The sequence below is a fragment of the Archocentrus centrarchus genome, chromosome 15, assembly GCF_007364275.1.
Source record: "Archocentrus centrarchus isolate MPI-CPG fArcCen1 chromosome 15, fArcCen1, whole genome shotgun sequence".
NCBI classification, from domain to species: Eukaryota; Metazoa; Chordata; class Actinopteri; order Cichliformes; family Cichlidae; genus Archocentrus; species Archocentrus centrarchus.
In genome coordinates, this window is record NC_044360.1 from 27,638,861 (window position 1) to 27,661,030 (window position 22,170).

Sequence of the window (22,170 nt, forward strand, 5' to 3'; positions counted from 1 at the left end):
AATGAGCTCTTAACAGAGCCATTGTAGACACAAAAAAAAAAAATGGCCGTGTGTTTAAAGCTATGGCAAATTACAAACTGATGATCCTCTGTATAAACAAAAGGAGGGTTGTTTGGCACAGATTTGTTTTCTTCTGGAGATTGTGTGGCATGGGGGGGGTGGGGGCGGAGGTTGAAGTTAGGAGTTTCATTAAGCAACAGGTCCATGTGTGCTCCAGCTCCATACAACTGTCAACTGGACTGGGGATGAATCACAACTGCTGTATGCTCGCTCCATGCTTTGTATTAGACTGCCCCCTAGTGTTGGTATCAAGGGCATATTCTCGCCTACAGCTTTCTCTCTCTCTGTCTTTGTGCTAACAGGTATTAGAGCCGAGGGAGCCTCAACTTGAGTGAAACCAGCAGATGTGGAGGTGATAATGACTTTCAAAGTCCTCTTGTCCTTGGCGTGGAGAGTTTTCCCAGACTTTATGTGCTCAGTCAGCTGAATTAGAAGAACAACAAGTGCTCTGGGAGTCGGAACACACTGTATGTGTGGATGGTGATGGAAAGAGGGAAATATGATGTGAGCCGTTTGATAAATCCCCTGTGTCCAGCTGAAGTGATGCTGCAGACACCTCCAAGCACACAGATTCTCATTTAGACTTATTTCTCTTACTCTTTGTTCTTCCTCTGTCTTTGTCCACTTGTAACTGGGTCCTGTGTCAGCGCCTGTTTATGCCGTCAAGTCAGTAATAACTTTGACGAAGAGAAAGGAGACACTGGAATCTGCTCAGTTTCTGTTTAACAGCTCCCCTGCACTGTTTATCTGAGCGCAATCCCAGGCACTTCATTTTCAAGATGTTAAAACACAGAGTGAATTTTCTGGAGCATTGGAAACAGGTGGAGTTATCTCACTGCAGTGCCTTGAGTAATTCTGTTTAGTGAGCCTGGATACTTTTTTCCCCTCCCAACTAGATTCATCTGACAGCTGCAGTTTTGACTCTGCAGAGTCAAAACATTCACATGAAGGAATTCACATGAAGAGCTGATACACTGTCACACCTAAAACTAATGTGATCTGATGTAGAAGCAGTACGCGCACTCGACTGTGCAGTTTAATTTACCTTGATCTGCTTTACTTGAGTGTCTAAATTCCAGAAAAAAACAAAAACTTTGTTGCTCGTTATTACAGGTTAGGTAATAAACAGGAACTTTTTTTCTTCATTAAGCATTTTAATTATATTGATGTTTGCTACAACTGACTCCCACCCGTGTCTCTTTGCAGATACTAGGTCAATAATTGTTTTCAGCAAGTCATTATATGCTCTGGAGGCGATTTTGAAAATTTCATTAAAAAGATCTGAGTCATATAAAGAAGCATTTTTGACTGCTGGTGATCTCTGATTGACAGTTTAAAGTGGACACATTTCTTTAACTGGTGTGTATGTGCTGTTACAGTGTTGGATGCTCAGATTAACACACATTAAAAACTAGCAAAGTTTTTAATTATGAGTATGTGCAAAGTAATCCCAGTAAGCCAAAAGTTTAAGCTTCAGCCAGCTGCAAATTATTCAGTTTCAGATGCTTTTTTTTCTACTATTTCCTCTTTATGATGTCAGTTAGAACAGATTTCCCTAATATGGTCATCTCAGCCACACAGGGGCTCCGCCCACATTCTGTTCTTCTGTTTACAAGGAGAAAGACAATGAGAAGAAGGTCTGGTTTCAGGGAGGGGGAAGGGAGCTAAGTCCTCACTCACAAAAGATGGCACGTACAACAAGCTGCAGCTCTGGACTGCAACATGGCTCCAGTGAGTGATTCTTTAGCTGCAACCATCTTTTTATACAGTCTATTACTTTAAGCATTGTGGAATATGTCCTCAGTATTTTTGTTTGTTTGTTTTGCAGTGGTGAGGAGGAACAGCTCAAGTGAACAATTACTCTTTTGAAATACATATAACACTTTATTTATCATGGACCTGAAAGAGTCCTACATTATGATGTTGAATTCTAAAGCAAATGATTAACTGATTAATTATTTACTAATCATATGTATTTACATGTATTTGTTTGTTGATTTGTATGATCAGCTTTTAAGATTTGTGCACATGAGGAAGACGGGTTTTTGGTTCATATCTCCTGACCTGGAAAACAGCCTCAGAGGACTATATGGCACTTTCCAAAAGTCGTTTATCTCCCTGAGCAAGGCAGGTTTCAGTGCATACCTCAGACACACACACACACAAACACGTATGCATTAACAGTACAGTGTATGTTTAACTTAGCAGCTAGAATAGTCCCCTGGTGAGAGGTGTTGATGGATGGATGTCAGAAGGCGATGACCTGCCTGGGTCTCCTCTGTTTCACACAGCCATATTAACTGGGTCATCAATCAGTGTGTGTGTGTGTGTGTGTGTGTGTGTGTGTGTGTGTGTGTGTGTGTGTGTGTGTGTGTGTGTGTGTGTGTGTGTGTGTTTCTGAACATGCACAACCGCCATGTGTTAGGCTACCATTCAAACCCCAAGCATGAATCCATATGTGCTGGCGATACACTCATTAATAGCAGTGTACGAGCCAATTGAGACACATAACAGGAAGCTGATTAGTCAGAGACTTGTGCAAATAAACAGCAAAAGATTTGAGAGAGAGAGGAAGGTGTGGACAAGAGAGGCTGGGTGAGACAGAGATAAGAGTTTAGCCTGCGGTGCGAGGCGTTTGCCTTAACCACACACTGCCCTTGCTATATTGCTGGGCATAAAAAGGGGAGGACCCACACACATACACACACAAGAACACATGTAAGTTCACACATTTGTTTTTCTTTCTTTGGTAATGGTAATGGTAATGTGCCTGCAATGAAGATCCAGCCACAGTTGAGCAGTGCTCAATGGCTCAGTGGTTGTGATGAATGAAGAAAATCAAAGCTTCAAATTTTATCTGAGGCTCCACTGTGTGTGTGTGTGTGTGTGTGTGTGTGTGTGTGTGTGTGTGTGTGTGTGTGTGTATGTGTGTGTGTGTGTGTGTGTGTATGTGTGTGTGTGTGTGTGTGTGTGTGTGTGTGTGTGTGTGTGTGTGTGTGTGTGTTTCCCTTCCAGCTGTGCTCCACTTCACAGCCCAGTCCCCTCTGATACAACCTCTGTGGCTGTATCAGAGGGGACTGCAGACACAATTGTACAGAGTGTTTGAGTAAATTACTACGTATTTTAGTGTCTGTAGGTGCAGGTATGTGTGTGTGTGTGTGTGTGTGTGTGTGTGTGTGTGTGTGTGTGTGTGTGTGTGTGTGTGTGTGTGTGTGTGTGTTTCCCTTCCAGCTGTGCTCCACTTCACAGCCCAGTCCCCTCTGATACAACCAAGTACACCTCCAGCCTGGCAATGCCCCACAGGGAAACACACTGCTGTAGAACAGCAGTTATCTGAAGTGAGCATGCAGATGTTTATAGCAGAGATGAAAGAGCCTGCATGCACACATATACTCAAACACACACACACACACACACACACACACACACACACACACACACACACACACACACACACACACACACACACACACACAGTTAGACATCAACATACAGTGCAGTGTGCATGTGCACAGTCAAGCACATCCCTGCTATGGTGACACACTCACACCAGTGTGAATGGCATTACAAGCGCTGAGGAATCTGGCTGCTGGATGTTTCCTCCATTCCTCTGTCAACCATTCATCTCTCTGCTCCGAGGGAGGAGGGGCGCGAAGGGCGAGAGAGGTGCACACAGAGTCAGATTCAGAAAGAGAAAGAGAGCGGCCGTCTTCATTCAGTCACTGGCCATGTGCCAAGAACATTCTGTACTGGTTTGTTTGGAGAGAATACGTTTCTATTCGTCATGAAGCTGACCTTCCTGTCTGCTTCTCTGCCCAGTTACTGTCTGTAGGAATCCCCTCCTGACTGCTAGCTCATCTGTCTATGCTAAAAGTCTTACAGCCTCATACTTTGGAAGAAAAACATGATGACTGACGACAATAAATATGTCTGCCTTTATAGCAGCATACATAAATATATAAGGCCTGAGGGCCTTTATGCAAATACAACCTTTCTGTTCTGGTTCTCCAAAATGCCTGAGTTTAGCCCAGTTAGCTGAACTGCCCGCAGAGGCCTGCATCTGGCACAGATTTTGAGGGCTGAAGCAGAGTCACTGGTGTCAAAGGCTGGACAATGAGTTCCTAAATAAACTTTGCTCACAGCCCAAACTGTCCAAACTTCTAAAATCTACCACCCAAATACATCCTATCTCGTAGCACATTGCCTATATTCATAAAGGCAGCATATAAAGCCAGATGCAACTTTGCAAACCTAAGGTGTACTGCCATGTTCTTTTTAGAAAGAAGAGCCTTTCTCCTGGCAACCCTTTAACCCTTTAACATTTAACATGCTAACTGAAGCCCTGAGATGGAGCTCTGTAGGCTTGTTTGCAGTTTTTCTGAGTATTGAATGGTTCGACCTTGGGGTGAATTTGGTGGAGCGTCCTCTTCGGGTAGATTTTGGCATTTGATTAGCAGCACCTGGCTGATACAGTACCTACCTTCTTAATTCATATAGAAGCAGTAAGAGTATAGTTAGTTTTTCATGTGCATACATTACTTTAACTAACATGCTTTAATTCAATTCAATTCAATTCAATTTTATTTATATAGCTCCAAATCACAACAAACTGTCGCCTCAAGGCGCTTTGTATTGTGGGTAAAGACCCTACAATAATACAGAGTAAACCCAACAGTCAAAAACGACCCCCTATGAGCAAGCACTTGGCGACAGTGGAAAGGAAAAACTCCCTTTTAACAGGAAGAAACCTCCAGCAGAACCAGGCTCAGGGAGGGGCAGTCATCTGCCGCGACCGGTTGGGCTGAGGGGAGAGAAAGACATGCTGTGGAAGAGAGCCAGAGATTAATATCAATTAATGGTTAAATGCAGAGTGGAGTATAAACAAAGTAAATAAGGTGAATGAGAAACAGTGCATTATGTGAACCCCCCAGCAGACTAGGCCTATAGCAGCATAACTAAGGGATGGTTCAGGGTCACCTGATCCAGCCCTAACTATAAGCTTTATCATAAAGGAAAGTTTTAAGCCTAATCTTAAAAATAGAGAGGGTGTCTGTCTCCCGAATCCAAGCTGGAAGCTGGTTCCACAGAAGAGGCGCCTGAAAGCTGAAGGCTCTGCCTCCCATTCTACTCTTAAGTATCCGAGGAACCACAAGTAAGCCAGCAGTCTGAGAGCAAAGTGCTCTATTGGGGTGATACGGTACTATGAGGTCTTTGAGATAAGATGGTGCCTGATTATTCAAGACCTTGTAGGTGAGGAGAAGGATTTTAAATTCTATTCTAGATTTAACAGGGAGCCAATGAAGAGAAGCCAATATGGGAGAAATATGCTCTCTCTTTCTAGTCCCTGTCAGTACTCTAGCTGCAGCATTTTGGATCAGCTGAAGGCTTTTCAGGGAGCTTTTAGGACAGCCTGATAATAATGAATTACAATAATCCAGCCTAGAAGTAATAAATGCATGAATGAGCTTTTCAGCATCACTCTGAGAAAGGATGTTTCTAATTTTAGAAATATTGCGCAAATGCAAAAAAGCGGTCCTACATATTTGTTTAATATGTGCATTGAAGGACATATCCTGGTCAAAAATGACTCCAAGATTTCTCACAGTGTTACTGGAGGCCAAAGTAATGCCATCCAGAGTAAGTATCTGGTTAGACACCATGTTTCTAAGATTTGTGGGGCCGAGAACAAGAATTTCAGTTTTATCTGAATTTAGAAGCAGGAAATTAGAGGTCATCCAGGCCTTAATGTCTTTAAGACATTCCTGCAGTTTAACTAATTGATGTGTGTCATCTGGCTTCATTGATAGGTAAAGCTGAGTATCATCTGCATAACAATGAAAATTGATGCAGTGCTTTCTAATAATACTGCCTAAGGGAAGCATGTATAATGTAAATAAAATTGGTCCTAGCACAGAACCCTGTGGAACTCCATAATTAACCTTAGTGTGTGAAGAAGACTCCCCATTTACATGAACAAATTGGAGTCTATGAGATAAATATGATTCAAACCACTGCAGTGCAGTACCTTTAATACCTATAGTATGCTCTAAGCTCTGTAATAAAATGTTATGGTCAACAGTATCAAAAGCTGCACTGAGGTCCAACAGGACAAGAACAGAGATGAGTCCACTGTCAGAGGCTCTAAGAAGATCATTTGTAACCTTCACTAATGCTGTTTCTGTACTGTGATGAATTCTGAAACCTGATTGAAACTCTTCAAATAAACCGTTCCTCTGCAGATGATCAGTTAGCTGTTTTACAACTACTCTTTCAAGAATCTTTGAGAGAAAAGGAAGGTTGGAGATTGGCCTATAATTAGCTAAGACAGCTGGGTCAAGTGATGGCTTTTTAAGCAGAGGTTTAATTACAGCCACCTTGAAGGTCTGTGGTACATAGCCAACTAATAAAGACTGATTGATCATTTTTAAGATTGAAGCATCAATAATTGGAAAGACTTCTTTGAACAGTCTAGTAGGAATGGGATCTAACAAACATGTTGCTGGTTTGGAGGAAGTAACTATTGAAGTTAACTCTGAAAGATCAACTGGAGCAAAAGAGTCTAAACAAATACCAGCAGTGCTGAAAGCAGCCGAACATGAAGAATAATCTTTGAGATGGTTATGAATAATTTTTTCTCTAATGTCTAAAATTTTATTTGTAAAGAAATCCATGAAGTCACTACTAGTTAACGTGAAAGGAATACTCGGCTCTACAGAGCTCTGACTCTTTGTCAGCCTGGCTACAGTGCTGAAAACAAACCTGGGGTTGTTCTTATTTTCTTCAATTAATGATGAATAGTAAGATGTCCTAGCTTTACGGAGGGCTTTTTTATAGAGCAACAAACTCTTTTTCCAGGCTAAATGAGCATCTTCTAATTTAGTGAGACGCCATTCCCTCTCCAGCTTTCGGGTTATCTGCTTTAAGCTGTGCGTTTGTGAATTATACCACGGAGTCAGGCACTTCTGATTTGAAGCTTTCCTTTTCAGAGGAGCCACAGTATCCAAAGTTATACGCAGTGAGGATGTAAAACTATTGACGAGATAATCAACCTCACTGGGAGCAGAGTTTAGGTAGCTGCTCTGCACTGTGTTGGCACATGGCACTGAAGAGCATAACAATGAAGGAATTAGATCCTTAAACTTAGTTACAGCACTTTCAGAAAGACTTCTACTGTAATAAAACTTATTCCCCACTGCTGTGTAATCCATTAAAGTAAATGTAAATGTTACTAAGAAATGATCAGACAAGAGGGGGCTTTCAGGGAATACTGTTAAGTCTTCAGTTTCTATGCCATATGTTAGGACAAGATCCAGAGTATGATTAAAGTGGTGGGTGGGCTCCTTTACATTTTGAGAGAAGCCAATTGAATCTAACAATAGATTAAATGCAGTGTTGAGGCTGTCATTCTCAGCATCTACATGGATGTTAAAATCACCCACTATAATTATTTTATCTGAACTGAGCACTAAATCAGATAAAAAGTCTGAGAAATCAGACAGAAACTCTGAGTAAGGACCAGGTGGACGATAGATAATAACAAATAAAACAGGTTTTTGATTTTCCCAATTAGGATGGACAAGACTAAGAGTCAGGCTTTCAAAAGAATGAAAACTTTGTCTGGGTCTTTGATTAATTAATAAGCTGGAATTGAAGATTGCAGCTAATCCTCCTCCTCGACCTGTGCTTCGACCATTCTGACAGTTACTGTGACTCGGGGGTGTTGATTCATTTAAACTAACATATTCATCCTGCTGTAACCAGGTTTCTGTAAGGCAGAATAAATCAATACGTTGATCAATTATTAAATCATTTACTAATAGGGACTTGGAAGAGAGAGACCTAATGTTTAACAATCCACATTTAATTGTTTTATTTTTTGGTGCAGTTGATGAAGCTGTATTATTTATTGTTTTTGAAGTTTTATGCTTAAATAGCTTTTTGCTGATTTTAGCTTTGGTTTTTGGTGGTCTGGGAGCAGGCACCGACTCTATGGGGATGGGGTTTTGGGGGGATGGCAGGAGGAGAGAAGCTGCAGAGAGGCGTGTAAGACTGCAACTCTGCTTCCTGGTCTCAACCCTGGGTAGTCAGTTTTTAGGAGGGTTAATAAATTTGGCCAGATTTCTAGAAATGAGAGCTGCTCCATCCAAAGTGGGATGGATGCCGTCTCTCCTAACAAGACCAGGTTTTCCCCAGAAACTTTGCCAATTATCTATGAAGCCCACGTCGTTTTTTGGACACCACTCAGACAGCCAGCGATTCAAGGAGAACATGCGGCTAAACATGTCGCTCCTGGTCTGATTGGGGAGGGGCCCAGAGAAAACTACAGAGTCCGACATCGTTTTAGCAAAGTTACACACCGAGTCAATATTAATTTTAGTGACCTCCGATTGGCGTAACCGGGTGTCATTACTGCCGACGTGAATAACGATCTTACCAAATCTACGATTAGCCTTAGCCAGCAGTTTCAAATTTCCATGAATGTCGCCTGCTCTGGCCCCTGGAAGACATTTGACTATGGTCGCTGGTGTCTCTAGCTTCACGTTTCTCAAAACAGAGTCGCCAATAACCAGAGTTTGTTCCTCGGCGGGTGTGTCGCCGAGTGGAGAAAAACGGTTAGAGACGTGAACAGGTTGGTGGTGTACCCGGGGCTTCTGCTTAGGACTACGCTTCCTCCTCACCGTCACCCAGCTGGCCTGTTTTCCCTGCTGCTCGGGATCTGCTGGGGGGGTGCTAACGGCGGCTAAGCTACCATGGTCCGCACCCGCTACAGGGGCCTGGCTAGATGTAGGATTTTCCAGGGTGCGGAGCCGAGTCTCCAGTTCAGAAAGCCTGGCCTCCAGAGCTACAAACAGACTACATTTATTACAAGTACCGTTACTGCTAAAGGAGGCCGAGGAGTAACTAAACATGTGACACCCAGAGCAGGAAAGGGCAGGAGAGACAGGAGAAGAAGCCATGCTGGTAGTGAGTCGGCTAAGGGCTAAGCTACTAGCTGAGCTAAGCTAGCGAATTTCTAAAAACAAATAAAGTGAGTAATGTGAATACAGGTGATTCAGCAAAGAGTATGCTATTTAAAGTAGGTGAAGATTACACTAAAATATGTTATTATCCAGATAAATCGAGTTATACAGATATAACAGCTAACAGACAGCAAAACACTGTGCTCCGAAACAGGAACAGGAAGTGATACAATACCGCAGTGAGAGCCAACACCAAGTGACAGCGCCACCCCTACGACGTGGATACGACGTGGATTAGACGTACTCAGTTTGATCACTTTTTATCAGAGCCACTGAAGTACTTTAGAAACACACTGAAATTATATTAGCTATGCACCCAACATGTGACAGTAGCTGTGAACACACACTGCAACTGAAAAATCAAGTCGAGTCATCATTTACCTCAAGCTAGTTACAGTTATGTGTCACTCCTTTCCAGAGGTGGGAAGTAACGAAGTACAAATACTTCGTTACTGTACTTAAGTAGTTTTTTTAGGTATCTGTACTTTACTTGAGTATTTATTTTTCTGAGTACTTTTTACTTTTACTCCCTACATTTTTACACAAGTATCGGTACTTTCTACTTCTTACATTTTCAAAACAGACTCGTTACTTTTTAACACGTCAGGGAGAAGTTTGCGTTTTCGGTCAGTGCGCCGTCAGTCATCAAGCGATCTGAGCCTAAACAGACTAATATTAACATATAAGAGACAATCGTACTGGCGTATCCTCCATCACCGGGGCTTATCGGGTACAAAGGGATTAAATACACAAACCCATGTAATTAATGTCTCATTTACAGCGCTATAATCAGGGGTCACAGCGGGCCGGACCGAATCCGTAAGTTACGCTCGCAGGACATAAACAGCTTAGCTAGCGCTACTGAAGAGGAGCGAGCATGAAGGGAGTAACGTGTGGCAGGTAAATGCAACGTTTTTAAATGCTCAACAAATATCAGCAAACACACAACGTGTGTGCAGTTTGTCACACAGTGTGTCTGCTAGCTAAAAGAAGAGCTGCTGCATTTCAGGGAGAGCAAAGAGAGAGAAGTTCACTCAGAGATGGAGAAAGAGGACAGGAGAGGAAGAAGGGAGGCTAGAATTAAAGGTAAGGACTGGAAAATAAACTGAAGTATACTGACTTTGTGTAATTCAAAGATTGTATGAAAATACTGCAGTTTAGTACATAATAAACAGGTTATCTTGTTGTACTGTATTTACAGTAAAGCTCTGTGTTGGTGCACTTTGTGTTCATGGTCAGAGTTACAGGTTCCATCAGTGCAGCAGAGATGAGTTTGAATCAAAGCTGCTGAGATTCATTCACTGAATCCAACATTTCTACAGCCTGTATGCTGTCAGTGTAGGGGATGGAGATCAGCTCAGAGAGCTGTGAAATACTGGGTTACATCTTTGTGAGTTCACTTCATCCACACAGAGCAGTAAACCTCAGAGCAGCAGCAGCAGGTCAGCTGATCACAGCCTGCACAGCAACATCATTTACTGCAGCTCACAATAGAAAGTTGTGATTCTTCTCCCCATGCAGAGCCACTACAGCTGATCTTAGGGTTCCTCCACCTTCTGAATCCCACTGTAACCCCTGAGTATCCTCATGTTTGTGTTTAGGTGGAGAAACAGTCACCCTCTACTATGGAGGACACAGAGAACAGAGCTGTGTTTAAATTCCCTTTCACAGTTTGTGATTCAAGCTGAGTACATTCATTAGAATTCAAATTTAGATTGGAATAACGTTTGTGTTCTCATGTATTATTTTATATTTTTACAATAATATATAATAAGGTTCAGTTAGCTTTACACAAAAATAGCAGGTAGAAATGTCCTCCAAAGAGCTACTTTTACTTTCTTACTTTGAGTAAATTTCAGAGCCTGTACTTTTTTACTTTTACTTAAGTAAAGAAGTTGAACCAGTACTTTGACTTTTACCAAAGTATTTTTTAACACAAGTACTTGTACTTCTACTTAAGTACAGAATGTCAGTACTTTTGCCACCTCTGCTCCTTTCTGCCATTAGGGGGCGCCACACTTGAACGTGTCCTACAGTGCCTTGCGAAAGTATTCGGCCCCCTTGAACTTTTCAACCTTTTGCCACATTTCAGGCTTCAAACATAAAGATATAAACTTTTAATTTTTTGTGAAGAATCAACAACAAGTGGGACACAATCGTGAAGTGGAATGAAATTTATTGGATGTGTCAAACTTTTTTAACAAATAAAAAACTGAAAAGTGGGGCGTGCAATATTATTCGGCCCCTTTACTTTCAGTGCAGCAAACTCACTCCAGAAGTTCAGTGAGGATCTCTGAATGATCCAATGTTGTCCCAAATGACTGATGATGATAAATAGAATCCACCTGTATGTAATCAAGTCTCCGTATAAATGCACCTGCTCTGTGATAGTCTCAGGGTTCTGTTCAAAGCGCAGAGAGCATCACGAAGACCAAGGAACACACCAGGCAGGTCCGAGATACTGTTGTGGAGAAGTTCAAAGCCAGATTTGGATACAAAAAGATTTCCCAAGCTTTAAACATCTCAAGGACCACTGTGCAAGCAATCATATTGAAATGGAAGGAGTATCAGACCACTGCGAATCTACCAAGACCCGGCCGTTCCTCTAAACTTTCATCTCAAACAAGGAGAAGACTGATCAGAGATGCAGCCAAGAGGCCCATGATCACTCTGGATGTACTGCAGAGATCTACAGCTGAGGTGGGAGAGTCTGTCCATAGGACAACAATCAGTCGTACATTGCACAAATCTGGCCTTTATGGAAGAGTGGCAAGAAGAAAGCCATTTCTCAAAGATATCCATAAAAAGCCTTGTTTAAAGTTTGCCACAAGCCACCTGGGAGACCCACCAAACATGTGGAAGAAGGTGCTCTGGTCAGATGAAACCAAAATCAAATTGTTTGGCCACAATGCAAAACGATATGTTTGGCGTAAAAGCAACACAGCTCATCACCCTGAACACACCGTCCCCACTGTCAAACATGGTGGTGGCAGCATCATGGTTTGGGCCTGCTTTTCGTCAGCAGGGACAGGGAAGATGGTCAAAATTGATGTGAAGATGGATGGGGCCAAATACAGGACCATTCTGGAAGAAAACCTGTTGGAGTCTGCAAGAGACCTGAGACTGGGACGGAGATTTATCTTCCAACAAGACAATGATTCAAAACATGAAGCCAAATCTACAATGGAATGGTTCACAAATAAACGTATCCAGGTGTTGGAATGGCCAAGTCAAAGTCCAGACCTGAATCCAATCGAGAATCTGTGGAAAGAGCTGAAGACTGCTGCTCACAAACGCTCTGCATCCAACCTCACTGAGCTCGAGCTGTTTTGCAAGGAAGAATGGGCAAGAATTTCAGTCTCTCGATGTGCAAAACTGATAGAGACATACCCCAAGCAACTTGCAGCTGTAATTGCAGCAAAAGGTGGCGCTACAAATTATTAACGCAAGGGGGCCGAATAATATTGCACGCCCCACTTTTCAGTTTTTAATTTTTTAAAAAAGTTTGACACATCCAATAAATTTCATTCGACTTCACGATTGTGTCCCACTTGTTGATTCTCCACAAAAAATTAAAATTTTATATCTTTATGTTTGAAGCCTGAAATGTGGCAAAAGGTTGAAAAGTTCAAGGGGGCCGAATACTTTCGCAAGGCACTGTATGTAGTTTAAAACTATGTACTGCGTCACATGTTAATGGATATGTTTAAAGTACATTTACCTGTCTGTCTGTGCGTCTCTTTGTCTGTAGTTCTGCTGCACAGACCATAATGCTACATATGACAAACAGTCTAAGCACAACCAGCTGTGGCCTGGAGGCTCTGGACTGCTGGGAGCCCCCACACCATCAGCTCTGCTTTCTATACACACGCACGAGCCCAAGTACATCCACTACGATACACAGTTACATATTTCTTGATGTGGAGTTAATGTCTTTCTGAAGCATACTGCTCTTTTTTCCTCCTCCACTCCTTCTTTATTTTCTCAAAAGTTTGCCCCGGGGTCTGCATGTGTGTGTGTGTGTGTGTGTGTGTGTGTGTGTGTGTGTGTGTGTGTGTGTGTGTGTGTGTGTGTGTGTGTGTGTGTGTGTGAATTTTTATATGACCACATCCTTTGCGTGTACATTTATGCGAGTTCATGGTGCACAAATGTCCACTCGGTCCAACAATCAATAAAAGCCTCTTTGTTTGAATTATATTAGAACGAGCAGACCTCTCCATTGGCCTTGCTGCGCCATAAACACCACTTATTAAACTGTATAAACTGGCATTATCCAGCACAGATCTGACAGTAAAAAATATATTTTCTGTGCTGCCTCTGGCTGGGGTATATCAGTAACAGCTTCTATAGGTTATTAGTGAGGGTGTGTGGAAAGACTATGATGACAGAGGAATATGTGCTGTACAGCACAGCTATAAACAGAGCGAGACTCAATGCAAATCGAAGCGTATTAGCGTGCATCTCGGCACGGAGAGCAATTAGAGAAAGGAGTGGATTTCATTTGTTTGGTGCGAGCGGAGGAAAGTCAGCCAGTGTTGACTGATAGCTCACGAGTGTCTGAGCTGAAGCTGTGATGCAAATGTTGATCGGGACAGAGGAAAGTGTGGGCCAAAATAAATAAAAGTGCACTTACTTACAAACTGTCAGTCACTGTTAGAGTATTGGTTTTATATGAGTGACAATAATAACCCCATCTCCATAAAAGGAACCCAACGAGACCTAAAGTGAACTTTAAAGAACTTTGAAAGGCTTTGATAAAAGCTTCAGCAACAGTATAACACTTTTATTTGCTGTTAGGTGCACGGTGGTTGTTGGAAAGATGAAAATAGAGTGTTACTGACATCCTGTTATATTTAGGCCAGCTCTCTGACATAACACTGCAACTCCAACTGAATGGCCTCCTCATATACTGACGCAGGCCAGAATCTCTTTATTAGCTAAAGGAACGTTGTCCTTTGTTCTTCCTTTTTAAATATACTGTCATAGTTGAGACAAGCTGGCATGTGACTAGAGTTTGATTGCTGAAATAGTTCCCAAGTGATGGCACAGGACTGTTTCTAACCTGTGAATATAATAACTGGAAGTCATGAGCACTAAGGTTTAGCCTAGAAACTCCTGCTGGACAACTGGGGGTTGTCCAGCAGGGGGGTGAATCCTAGGGTTTCAGAGAGATGACCTCAGGCCCCATTTACACGACAATGTTTCCACTGGAAACAGTGTCGTTTTGATGCGTTTCAGTCTCCCATTTACACAAGAACAGAGTGAAAATTATACTTTTTGGAAAAGGCCTCCAGAGCTTAAAAACCTTTTGCTGTTGACCTCTTGGTGTTTTAAAATCTGATATCTGGAGCGTTTCCAAAACGCTCCAGCCTCTGTCTCCGTGTAAACAGACGAAAATGATGCTTTTTGGCAACGGGGACACTCGCACATGCGCACTATGGTTGCGACTGCTACAGTTTTACACGCATGGCTGTGGCTCAGGAGGTAGAGCATGTCACCTACCAATTGGAAAGGTAGTGGTTCAATTCCGGGCTGTATACCAAAGTATCCTTGGGCATCTTGCCCAAGGATATCAAAGTATCCTTGGGCAAGATGCTGAACCCCAAGTTGCTCTCCAACACAAGCGCTGGAGTATGAATAATAGACAATAAAAGCACTTAGCTTACATACAGATGGAAGGGCTTGGGTGAATGCAAACGTGTTGTATAAGCGCTTTGAGTGCTCAGATAGAGTAGAAAAGCACTATATAAGCGCTAGTCCATTTACCATTCACACTCCTGATATCAGATTTTAAAATACCAAGAGGTCAACAGCCACAAGTTTAAGGGTTCACTTCAGGATTTGACTAACAAGTGGGAGACATCACAGTGCCTTCATCCATGTTTTGTACACAGTCTATAGCAGGGGTGCCCACACTTTTTCAGCTTGCGAGGTACTAGCAAAGCTAGCGTGGTTAAATGCGCATGCATAGTTTATCATCCATCTTCTACTTCTTTTAATGCTGTGCGATTTACATTTTTTCCCCAACTTCATTGGGAGTTCTGTGCGACCTACCTGCACTCCTTTTGTGATCGACCAGTATATCGCGATCGATGTATTAGGCACCCCTGGTCTAGAGTTTCCAAGCTAGTTGTCTGTCTGATAAATGTTGCTGGGAAGGAAACACATGCAGTGGGTTTATCACAGCTTTGTGACTAAAAATAGCTGCCTCCTTCTTACAGAAACAGTGCGGATAATAGAGTTGAGACGGGACCGAGAACAGTAAAGTTGTGGAGTATAAAGCTGAAACAAAAGCTGAAAAACACTATAGAGTGCTGCAGACTTGGTGAATGTTTCCATTTGTCTTTTTCATGTGACACAAACACAAATCATCCATGGCTGACATAAAAAAATAAATAGATTCTACCTCGCTGCAGGGTAGATGGGATACAAGTGTCAGCAAAGCCAAATGTGCATGACACAAGAGTGAAAAACATGTTTATTTTCTCTTTGGCAATGTCTCTTCAAACCAGTCTTCAACGGCTTCAGGCTATAGACGCTTTCACAGGTAGATCGCTCATCAAAATGAATGACAGCTGCTCGGTTTAGTCGGTGAACTGGCTGATGGGGGAGGAGAGCATGACTAACAATACACTCTCTGCCTGCAGGCTTTAAGTTGCACGTTAATCCTTCGAGTTGCGTCTTGCTTTGAGCAGCTGACTTTTAAACCATGAGTAATTCAGGAAATCTCCAACTGGATCTTTTTTAAAAAAAAATATTTATATAATACCACGAACTTACCAGACAAAATAAAACTTCACAAACAACCCCGACTGGTCCAAAAAGTATACCATCAGTATTGGTTTTATCCAGTATCCATCCTTGGATTTATTCATGTATCTACCTTTAAATCACAGCCAAGCTCACACACACACACACACACACACACAAGTGTGTTTTGCTATCTTTGTGGGGAATTTCCATTGACTTCCATTCATTTCTACAGCCTAAACCTTACCTTTACCCTTTTCCTAACCCTAACCATCACATACCTAACCCTAACCCTAACCTAAACTCAATTCATACCTTAGCCCTAACTCTGACCCCTGACCCAAAAACAGGGTTTCCCCTTGTGGGGACAAGGTTCCAGTCCCCACAAGGAGCAATTGGTCCCCACAACGTAGTATATGTCAGGAAAATTGTCCCCACAAGGTATTATAAACATACGCACACACACACACACACACACACACACACACACACACACACACACACACACACACACACACACACAGAAGAGGTTGAGTGTGTAAAGGGTCCACCTAGCTGTCTTTGAATGCAGCCTGAGCAGCTGTAACACTCTGCTGTTGACTTCTTGTTGACTTAGCCATTAAAGGCTGCAGAACATCTGAAATCAAAACCTGCGCAACTGTTTGGATTGGACTGAGCGTGCCTCATAAGTGTACACTTGAGCTGCATTAAACACTCCTACTTCTGACACACACGGGCCGCCGGTGCATCACGTAAAGAGAAACACAGCTCATATTAATGTGTTACTGCATCAAAAAAAAAAAAAATGGAGAAACAAACAAAAACAAAATAAGCAGTGAAAGTGAAACTCAGATTTCAGCGGGAGGAGAGAGCAGACTTGGGCTTTCATTAAAGGAAGATGTGTGCAGGCTTGTGCAAGGGAGTGCAGATGGGTGATTAATTGCGCTGGCTCAAATGAAACAATAAACAGAGCGAGAGTGGGATTGTTCCCGTCAGCCTGACTGTCATGTCAGCCTCTAACATCTTGATTTCAACATTTCACTCATGACTCACATGTTTGTTCTTTTGTAGTCAGCATTTTGAAAAACGATGACCCCTTTTTTTCCAGACTTGTTATCTTCCTCTGAAAACCACACGGGCTTGTTGTATGAGATGCCTTCATGATACTGTTTGGTTTTGGGGCACACTGACACACCTACAGTAAATGTGCACACGGCTTTGAGCTAAAATCCTCAAAGTGTAAAATCAGTTACACTCAGACAGGTTGTGTGAACACACTTGTTTTTCCATTTTATGTTTTTTCTTTCTTCTTCGGCTTCTTTGCTTTGACATTATAAAGACATTTTGGCAGCAGATTGTTGAAACAACGTCTAAAGTCTTCCAGATGGACTGTCAATAGGTCCCCTTAAAGAAGTCCTTGTTTTACGGAATCAAAGCATAGTCAGACCTAATTACAGCTGAGAGTGAAAGGAAAGGAAAGGAAAGGAAAGGAAAGGAAAGGAAAGGAAAGGAAAGGAAAGGAAAAATCTGATGAGTTTTGCATTCATGTGTCTTGTTCAAATTCTTTTACCTAAAGAGAACCTCTTGCCAGTTCTTAGCACTCTTGTCCAACTGTAATACAGCAGATAACTTAATAATCAATATACCAATACTCTTTTATTTAAACCTTTTTTTGACCACACAAACAGATTAAGAACAATTTCTTATTTACAACTTTGGCCTGGCCTCTGGCCTCATTTATGGTTAACCCTAACCCTAACCCATCAGCCATTTGGAAGAAAAGAAACAACTTTGACACAACGTCATCTAGACCTCCCCTTTATCAAGTATTCCTACTGTAAAGTCAGAGAAATGTTCCCATGATGTTGTTTTGTGGTGCTATAGTATGACATCAGCAATGGATGGATGGATGGATGGCAGTGCAATCTTTCTATGTTGAGCCCTCAGGAAGCATAAAATATTCCTGAGAGCTGCCACTGGCACGTGGACTGCACTTTGAGAACCCTGGAGATTGAGCATCTGCTGGCCCCATTACTCAGTTAAACAGGCCGGTCAGCATCCTGGGACCTGGAAATACTGAGGACATGACTAACAGACGAACACATGACCATGAGCAGGGAAATGTGTATATCTGTCAGTTCAGCCAGAGATCAAGTTCCTTGATATGGATTTATTCAAATACACACACACACACACACACACACGCACACATGCACACAAATACATTTGTCCTAGCTTTGTGAAGATTGTTGCAAAAATATAATAATTACTCAAACCTTAATTTTAACCTAGTTCTGCCCCTTAATGCAAGTGAAACACACCTTTGAAGATCTTTCCCAAATTGAGAACCATCTACTTCACCCCACAAAGATAGTTTTGCCAGTACAAACACATGTACTAAACGGCTCTCCTCCACAGCATGGGATGTTGCTTTTTTCTAAAGTCTTTATTAAACTGCGACATGCCTAGCCCCAGTGGGACACCATACTAAATTCATTGGATGCCAAAAAGTCTCTGGCAAACCCATTAAAAGGTGCATTGTCAGTAAGGCCTCTTTCCCACCAACAGGGTTCCGGAGCCTGTGCCGTAATTTGAACCTTTAGGCGGGTTTTCCACCGCTGAAGCACTCGGTGCTCGGCCGAAAAACGGGTTCAACTCCGGCCCCGCAAACTAGCTGGTCTGGAACCAGGTACGTGTGCCGAAAGCAGCAGAAGGGCGTGACTCTGCCGTCTCAACATCAAGTTTTCTACCATATTACATGTGTATTACATGAGAAAAGCGAAGCGATTTTCATGGCTGTGAATTAGGTTGGGCTCTAAGGCTGAACTTGCTGCTTTGTATCAGTTCATATCACAGATAAAAAAGACACAAAGTGTGTACTTGTCGTCTTGCTCTAATCGCTGTGTTTACCTCTGTGCTGCACACAGATGCTGCAGTAGTTTGGTTTGGACCGTAAAACGTATTTGCAGCACAAGAAAGGGGAGCGTGTTCTCCCACGTTTGTGTGCTTCGGCTTTCGTGTCCAGACGAGGACCCACCCACACTCATACGTAAAGGAGCAGTTCACCGAAACGCGGTGGGAACACGGGCCCGGTAATCGTTTCGCCGGTTCACTGGTGCTACTTTCCCACCGCCGAGGTTCCGGAGCCGGAGCAAGTTGGTCAGAGCACTCTTCACTGCACTGGACAGCATACACTACATTGCTGATCTTGTGTTTGGGTGGTTTGTCCTTGGGAAGAACCAGTTTTTGCCTTAGGGTGTGAGTTGGTTTGAAGTATACTGAGATGTCATGCTTGGAGAAAATTCTTCTGAGTTTCTCTGAGAAGCCTGCCACATAAGGGATGACAATGTTCTTCCTCTTGTCCTTCTTATTCTCTGTAGTTTGTGTTTGGCCTTCATTCCTGTGCATCTTGGCTGATTTTATGAAGGCACATGTTTTGAGGGTGGCTGTAGCTCAGTAGGTAGAGCAGGTCACCTACTGATCGGAAGGTCAGCGGTTCGATTCCTGGCTACTCCAGGCTACATGCCAATGTATCCTTGGGCAAGATACTTAACCTCAAGTTGCTCTCCGACCATCCCGTCGGAGTATGAATGTGTGTGAGTGTTAGCTAATTAAAAGCACTTAGCTTAGTATACATGGAAGTGCTTGTATGAATGAGAGTGCATGGGTGAATGTAAACATGTTGTATAAGCGCTTTGAGTGCTCTGACTGAGTAGAAAAGCACTATATAAGAACTAGTCCATTTACATTTTGGATAGGGAAGACAGATGGTTTGAAAGAGGACTGAAAGAAGCCATCTATGTCCACTGTGAACAACCATCATTGAACAGAGGAGGTGGATTACGTCACCAACTTTCCCACGCTTATAGTGCTGTCCTGAGCTCCGTTCCCGGACGTCTCAACCCCCATTCACACCTTTGTTCCAGTGACCTCAATAGGCCACATGAAACTTTAGGACTTCGCTCTATTGATTGAAACCACTGATTGAAATGACCCACGCCTCCTTCATACCTTGGCACATGTGTTTACACACATGAACAATAGAGGGTCATAACCACCTCCAAGGGACTGCGCCCACAGGGGTTCAAATACCTGGGTCTCTCCACCATTTGGTTGAGAACTGAAGAAGCCTTTCGGATGAGAGGTGAAATGCTTTCAAGAAACAAAAAGAATTCCAGTCGCCTTTTTTCAAGCTCCAGAGACTACTATGACCTGGATGACTGAGAATCTACACAGACACGTAGCCTTACTTCTGTGATACACTAATCTTCTATATTTAGATATCCTGTCACTCCCAACCGGTCGTGGCAGATGACTGCCCCTCCCTGAGCCTGCCGGCGGTTTCTTCCTGTTAAAAGGGAGTTTTTCCTTCCCGCTGTAGCCAAGTGCTGCTCATAGGAGGTTGTTTTGACTGTTGGGTTTTCTCTGTAATTATTGTAGGGTCTTTACCTTACAATATAAAGCGCCTTGAGGCGACTATTTGTTGTGATTTGGGGCTGTATAAATAAAATTGAGTTGAACTGAATTGAATTGAGGGACAAAATCTTGTGTGAAACTGCCGTAGTATCTTCTGACAGTACTTTTTATTAACCCCCATCAACCTTTAGACACTGCCCAGTTTTATTTCAGTGTATTTTCTCCTTACAGAAGGTATTTTCTATTGCAGGCTAACCTTAAGCCAACACTAAATATAACACAATGTGACAGTAATATCACAATAGTTTATTTTCTTGCTGATCCACAGAATAATAAAATCTGATTTCACCAGCCTCTATTATCATTCCACATGCAGAGAAGTTTAGTTCCAGTAGAAACAACCCTGCTGTCACTCTGCTCGCCGCTGTGCAGTTATCCGCAAAATAATATTTTCTCGCTAAATTAGCATTATGGAATACGCACCGATGCTGAGGGCTTCAGCATAACAAGTTCAAATCACTGGCGAGCAGACATGTGAACGCACACACAAACAGGTGGGCAAGAACTCACATGCCAAGATACACAATACTGTACACACTCTTGTACTGTAAGCACACACAGTGCGTCAGCTGGCTGGTAATTGTCTAGAGCAGTGTAAACAGGAAGCATGTCGCGGGACCTCGAGGTTCGTCATCAGACCTCCCAAAGCTTCAGTACACAGCAGAACAATATGAGCAAGAAACTAAAAATATACACACATTTGTCAGCATATCTGAATTTACCTTCAGCGCAGGAGAGCGCATGTCTATGCATGAATGATTATGTGCGATTATCTGCTGTGTGTGTGTGTTCGTGTGTGTGTGTGTGTGTAGCTGTGTTGTTAAGGAGGCAGCAGTATAAACATACTTGTGGAGAATGGGGCAATTTCCTGGTACACACAGCAGGATAAAACCCTGGACAACTTAAGACACACACACACGCACGCACACACACACACACACACACACACACACACACACACACACACACACACACACACACACACACACACACAGAGGAGAAGAATGAAAGACAATGTTTTCTTTTTGCCGCTTCTCACTGCTTTACAGGAACTGTTGCAGGCTTTGTAGATTAAATAGAATCTCTTTCATTTGCAGCATCAGGAGAAGCAGTCTTACTTTACTTTGCTACTTAATAAAGCACATAAATTTAGAAAATGAACTGATTATGTAAACATATCACTGAAACCATTCCCAACCCTTTCATAATCGTCTCACAGTTAGAAGGTTCCCTGCTCAAACCTCTCTTGGTTTTCTGAGGGCTCGTGTGAAGTTTGAATATTCACCCCGCGTGGGCTTCCTCGCACAGCCCAGCTTGTTAGAGTAATTGTAAAATTAGGAGTGAGTGTGTGGTTGGTTCTGTGAAAGACTGGTGCTCTGCACAAGGTGTACCCTGCCTCTCACCCTGACCAGACTCCAGCACCCCCACAACCCCAAGCTGAGTACACAGCAAAGAAAATAGTTTATGTTCATACTTTCTGAGCCTATCCTCATTTTTAGGGGGGTGTATCAGTGCTGTGATTTAAGACCAGTGCCACGACAGACTGCCCACATATGGATGCTTGGTCCAGCCCCTGTGCCTTTACATTGTAACACACAGGATACCCTTCAGTGTGTGGGGTTAATGTTGTGAATCACCCCAATCTATGATCTTTTACTACACTCCAGTCCTAGACTTAACTAAGTATAGTTTTTCTAGCTTAAACATAAACAAACAGCAGATGAACACCAGACTAAACAATTAACTAAACAGCCAGACACAAAGCTACCAAAGGGGCCACAAACCACAGACTTGTGACTTATACCAAGCCCCTCATGCAGACAGGCCTGCTCTTTTGAACAGGACAGTTTGCTCCAGTATTTCT